This window comes from Schistocerca serialis, chromosome 1 (assembly GCF_023864345.2).
Source record: "Schistocerca serialis cubense isolate TAMUIC-IGC-003099 chromosome 1, iqSchSeri2.2, whole genome shotgun sequence".
In the NCBI taxonomy this organism is placed as follows: Eukaryota; Metazoa; Arthropoda; class Insecta; order Orthoptera; family Acrididae; genus Schistocerca; species Schistocerca serialis.
The window spans coordinates 874,681,455-874,687,247 of NC_064638.1; positions in this window are offsets into that span (position 1 = coordinate 874,681,455).

The following is a 5,793-nucleotide window of genomic DNA, read 5'->3' on the forward strand; positions in this document are numbered from 1 at the left end:
GGCAGTCCCTGAGGAAGAACCCAGCAGCGCTCCTACAAGGAGCCGTGAAGTATACGGTCAAGATGAATGGTGAACCTGTCCCTGCCAGTCACGGTACAACAAAATCCGCCTCCATACGAAGTCGCTATAACAGTTCGAGTCATACTACGCCTTTGAGTTAGCCCAATATCCATTATCTATTTTTGATGCCGACGGAATAATGCGCAAGACAAGAAAATCGGACCTCTTTAAACTGCTCAATCCAGTCAGTGTTAGAATCACAAGCAACACAGACTTCATCCTTGATGGTGGGATTTTCTTACACGGAGTTGTATGGAATACTTGTTAAGTATTTTTCTCCATCCTTCGAAGCACGTGGACTAAGTCAAATAACACTTTGGGTCTAAGCGCACCATAGCGTTTGATGGATATCCTGAGAAAGGAGCAGAAGTAAGATAAAGCCTACTAATGTACCTGAAAATACAGCGCTATGTCATCCGCTTCTGTTTTATTTAATGAGACAGTGTCACCAACTATGCTAAAAGTATGTTTCTCGCTAAACGATTTTAATAAGAAATGAACTATCTCAGCGTTGACAGACATATTATTTGGGGAATGGTATCACCTTAAGCAGGCCATTGAGGACGCAGACCTCTTGATTGTTGGCACAGCTGTAGAAAAGTCGAAACAGGGAGGAAACGTCTTCAATGTAGGGAAAGATACCGACTCGTTGACCTACCACATAATTGACAATAGTGGGCAGGACAAACCGTCACCAGTATCCTCCTTATGAAACCTGGAAAAGGCAACAAAGACGCATTCATTTTCATCCCCAACAGTTCTAAGTTCTCTGAAGAAGTCAAAAAACATCTAGTATTTCTTCATGCCATCTGTGGCTGTGACACCACCTCTACATTTTTCGTCAAGGCAAAATCAAATTTATAAACATATTTCAAAAGAACGCAAACCTCCAACACGTCGCCTCAGACTTCATGGATAACAATGCCACTTCTGTTAATGTTGCTGAGGCAGAAGTTGAGTTCATCGTGTGTTTTTACACGGGTGTCATCTCCAGACCTTTGAATGTAATTCGTCTGCAGTTGTTCCAGAGACTTCATCGATAAATGATAACTTCACTTTGGCCTGTTTTCCTCCCACCGAACCGCCGCTTCCTCAGAGTCTAATTGCAGGTTCGGATCTGAAGGAAGAATCAGCTGGCTTCCCTGAAACGTGGGTAGAAGACTACAAAAAACGGTCTGTTCCCCTTACAACCAACCAATCGCTAGTGCCCAAGGAACTGCTCCGCACAGTATCCTACACGTACAAGATGGAATACCAAGCAGCTTGTTCTTACAGGAAAAGTGTCTATAAAGTCCTCGTCTATGCAGCGATTGGGGGGCCTTTCATGCCTTAATTCTCTAGCAGAAAAGAACAACTTCCTTAATACGACGCAAATCGACGATGAGATAATCGATTTAGATCCCCTACCAGAAGAAGACGAAGATTTGGACGATGACATCTGCTTCACGGGACCATCTTCTCCGAAACGCAAAAAGAACATAAAACAATAAATTGTAAATGAATGTAAACACAAAACGACAACTGCTTAAATAATGTTTTTGTAAAATTTATTATTTCTCATCAGTTGTAACTGAAGTATTTTTCCCTTAAGGATACAGGGTATTTATAAATCGTGGAAAACTGGAACTTTTTATGATATTATTAAATTCTATAGTCTTTCCTGATTATATCGATATATACATTATAGGATTTCAAATGAAAAATGACCGTTATATATCAAATTTTAAAGTTACAGTCATGTGTGCCGCCATGCCCCCTTTATTTCTGTTACAGAAACCAATATTATTTCGAAAAGAACTGCAAACTTTCTGTTTCCAGCGATTATACGTATGATTCATTGTATATGCTGGTAACAGCGCAGGTTTCTAGTGTCTGTAAATGATTATCTTTGCTAGCATTTACTTTTGTTTCGCTGAAGCAGTTTGTTCATGTGTTTCTGAATGTTTGTAGCCCAAGTGCTACATATATTTGTGGAAGTACATATACTTTAGTGTGCAATAAATACGAACTATTCCATGCATCAAGAAATTCAATAAAAGGAAATTCCGTGGTAACCAATTCACAAACAAAGTTAGCCACACTGTTGAAAGTAACCTATATATCAGTTCTTCAGGGAAGAAACTCCCACATGGCATGCCTCTTGGTGATTCAAATTTTTGTGTTAACGATGACGCTGTTTGTAGTGGATTTGTTGTTGTTGATGTGGGCATCTTATCTTCCTTGAGAAAAGAAGTGGCGAAATGTAAACAATGTGATGGTGTAGGATGTCTGGAAATAACTGAACAACAGGAAGGGTTTAGTGTCAAAATTAGTTGTTCTGTGTACATCCTGCAATAAATCTACCTCGAAAATGACTTCGAATATCGAGCATAATGCATATGATGTGAATTTGAAGTTAGTGCACGCAATGCGTGCAATAGGAAAATGTAAAAAGGCTGCTGAAACGTTTTGTGGTTTTATGGACAGTCCTCCTCCTCCTAGTAGATTTAGCAAGTACATAAAAATACGTTTAGGTGCCTTGACGATTGTATCTAAAGCATCTATGAAACATGCAGTAGACGAAACTGTATATATTAGGGACATTGCTGTTGCACTTGATGGGACATAACAACGTCGAGGACATTGGTCCTTGAATGGTGTTATAAGTGCTACTTCTCTGGAGAATGGAAAAGCTGTTGATGTTGAGCGCTTATTTAAGTATTGGCACACCTGCCATGGTAACACTGAAGGACATATTGAACATCAGTGTTCTAAGAATTATGATGGCTACAGTGGAGGTATGGAGTGTGATGGAGCTCTAAAAATATTTCAGAAGTCGGTGCCCATTTATAACGTTAGACATATGAAGGACCTACGCGATGGGAACACTAAAGCTTTCAATAAAATTAATGAGTACAACGTTTCTAGTGATACCTTGGTAACAAAATTGGAGTGTTGTGTACATGTGAAAAAGAGGATGGGTGCTAGATTGAGGAAGCTACGAAGAGAAATGAAAGGAAAGTTTCTATCTGAGGGAAAAGCTCTGTCTGGCAGAGGCAATTAACAGAAACTGAAATAGACCTTCTTCAGAGTTATTATGAACTGACCATTAGACGAACTGCACCTCTGAATGATGTTACAGCAATGAGAAACGCTGCATGGGCCACTTACTTTCATAGGTTGTCCACAGATGTCTACCGTGTTCACGGACTTTTCCCTAAAGGAGCAGACTCTTGGTGTGGTTACCAAAAAGCAAAAGAAAGTGGTCAAATATACCATCATAAGCATTCTCTTCCTGAGCCTGTTATGAATGAAATAAAACCAATTTTGAGAGACCTGACTGACCCTGTTTTGCTTAGTAAATGTCTTCATGGGGGCACTCAGAATACTAATGAAAGTTTCAACCGTTGCATGTGGGAAAGATTGCCCAAGAATGTTTTTGTAGGACCAAATACATTAAAAGTTGGTGTAATTGATACAGTGATATGTTTCAATGATGGAATGATAGGAAGGTTGGAAGTCTTGAGAAATTTAGGTATAAAATGTGGCTCTAATATGGAAGATCAATTGCTTACGTGTGATAGACAACGGGTGCATGAAGCTGAAAGATTCGTTCTTCAAGTTACCAAAGAAGCAAGAGGTGCTTAAAGGAATGCCAAGAGGAAGCTTGAAGATGAAGAAATGCTGCAGGATGAAGACTATGCTTCAGGAATGTTCTGAGGCACAGTTTAATTGGAATCACATCTTCATTCGCAATTTCCCACAAGTTGTATTTTTCAGAATTCAAGTACAAATATTTTCTATAGTTTATAAAGCATTGCTCTAATTTTTTTCTGTAACTGACAATAGTCCATACTTATGTAGTAGACCTAAACTTTATTGCCGAGTCATCTAAGTTATAGAAAAAACATTTTTGTTAGGAAAAAAACTATAAAAATTAAAATGTAAGATGCGATATTTTTTGTCCTCGTAATATATATAATAGGTGGAATTAAATAGGTCTAGTACCTCAGCCATCATGTCATGCATATCTGGTAAAAATTTGGTCTTCTCCAAATGTATAACATTGAATTAAATGGTACCTCAATTTGAGGAATCATTTTGGAAAAAAATTGCATCAATTTTTTGTAATTTTTTTTAATAACCCTAAGCCAGTTCAAAAATATTTAAATACATCTAATTTGTTTAGAGAGTGTGCTGCATTACCTGATATCAACAAAAAATCTGTAAAACATATACATTATAAACAGTGCCTGAAAGAAATAGGTGTTGATTTTTACATAATATTGAGCCGAAAAAGTACTCTGTATCCTTAATAAAACCTTTCATTTGATATGGTTTTTTTTATTTTTAGGCGTGTTTGTTATCATCTTGGACTGGCACAGTAATTAATTAATATTAATAAAATGGTGCAAATGGCTCTGAGCACTATGGGACTCAACTGCTGAGGTCATTAGTCCCCTAGAACTTAGAACTAGTTAAACCTAACTAATCTAAGGACATCACACACATCCATGCCCGAGGCAGGATTCGAACCTGCTACCGTAGCGGTCTCGCGGTTCCAGACTGCAGCGCCAGAACCGCACGGCCACTTCGGCCGGCTAATATTAATACATAGAGCTAACTATCTAGGTAGGTAGGTACTTAACTAATTTGAATATTTATACGAATGTGGATGAATTGGCGTTAAACCGTAATTTGACTTCACGAAAAAGTTTGATCAGGAATACTTTCACGTTCTCGTACGAGTGGATTTTAAACTTAAGGAACTCTTTTTACCCAGAACTAATGCTCTGCAACTTTATTCCGTGCCATTTTTCATTTGGAGTAGCCATTTTCAAGTTACAGGCGTTGGAACATGTACATGACTCACTTTTCCGCCAGGTTGGTAAAAACTGGCAATCTTTGACGATCGATTCAGGCTAAACGGCTTGACAGAGTTGAGGTTTTAAGTAGGTCATGCTACGTGAAATTGTATGCTACTTAATTTATATGTTTCGAAATTTACTGTAGGATGCATCGTTATCGAGCTATAAGCGAAAAACTGAAAATATCTCTAAAATTTTGTAGTATTTTCTTCTTAAAAAATTTATCAGAATCCAGAAACCATGGCTAACTCATTTAACTCTTATTGCTGTTGTTGTGGTCTTCAGTCCTGAGACTGGTTTGATGCAGCTCTCCATGCTACTCTATCCTGTGCAAGCTTCTTCATCTCCCAGTACCTACTGCAACCAACATCCTTCTGAATCTGCTTAGTGTATTCATCTCTTGGTCTCCCTCTACGATTTTTACCCTCCACGCTGCCCTCCAATACTAAATTGGTGATCCCTTGATGCCTCAGAACATGTCCTACCAACCGATCCCTTCTTCAGGTCAAGTTGTGCCACAAACTTCTCTTTCACCCAATCCTATTCAATAGTTCCTCATTAGTTATGTGATCTACCCATCTAATCTTCAGCATTCTTCTGTAGCACCACATTTCGAAAGCTTCTATTCTCTTCTTGTCCAAACTATTTATCGTCCATGTTTCACTTCCATACAGGGCTACACTCCATACAAATACTTTCAGAAATGACTTCCTGACACTTAAATCTATACTCGATGTTAACAAATTTCTCTTCTTCAGAAACGCTTTCCTTGCCATTGCCAGTCTACATTTTATATCCCCTCTACTTCGACCATCATCAGTTATTTTGCTTCCCAAATAGCAAAACTCCTTTACTACTTTAAGTGTCTCATTTCCTAATCTAATTC